Consider the following 633-nt stretch of genomic DNA (forward strand, 5'->3'; position numbering starts at 1 on the left):
TGAGAGACTGGGAGCTGCTCTGATGCCACCTTTTAATTACAGGAACCATTAAAGAGATCCTGGGGACTGCCCAGTCTGTGGGCTGCAATGTTGATGGCCGCCACCCTCATGACGTCATAGATGACATCAACAGTGGCGCAGTGGAATGCCCAGCTGTAAGTGACTTCTGCATCAGTGTCATTTGCTTATAATAGGGGTGAAAGCTGGGGCAGGAGCAGCTAATGTGTTCATGGAGATAAGCTGGAAAGTTCTAGAAATGGACAGTGGGTAGGGTTGGGAAATAATTTTTTTTTTTTAACTCCTTTTACTGATGGAGGTTTTTCTTCCCCACAGAGTTAAGAAGTACAAAGGAAAATATTTTAATAAAGGATCCTTTGACTACCGTCGCCTTTTTTGTGTGGCGTCTTCCTTGAGGGGGAGCTAGGTCCTTTGTGGATGGGGGGGTATCTGTGGTAAAACCTGTTAAGTAACAGTCTGGGTAATAAGCTCTCGTGGGTTAACAGATTTTGCCCTGAATGGGAAAAACTGAGAAGGCAAACCTAAAAAGGAACACACTGTAGACACTTTATGTATCTCTTCATAGGAAAAATGTTATTGACCAGAAAGAAAACCTGTAGTTCAGCACGAACACAG

General features: G+C 43.9%; 1 long non-coding RNA gene across 1 annotated transcript; it reads left to right on the plus strand.

Annotated features, from left to right (window-relative positions):
* The first annotated feature begins 6 nt into the window (after nucleotides 1-6).
* On the plus strand, nucleotides 7-386 carry LOC103583590. The gene is made up of 2 exons (XR_549872.1): nucleotides 7-155; nucleotides 334-386. It is a non-coding gene; the product is annotated as an uncharacterized LOC103583590 (long non-coding RNA).
* Nucleotides 387-633: the final 247 nt, after the last annotated feature.

This window comes from Galeopterus variegatus, unplaced genomic scaffold, assembly GCF_000696425.1.
Source record: "Galeopterus variegatus unplaced genomic scaffold, G_variegatus-3.0.2 Scaffold24619, whole genome shotgun sequence".
Classification (NCBI taxonomy): Eukaryota; Metazoa; Chordata; class Mammalia; order Dermoptera; family Cynocephalidae; genus Galeopterus; species Galeopterus variegatus.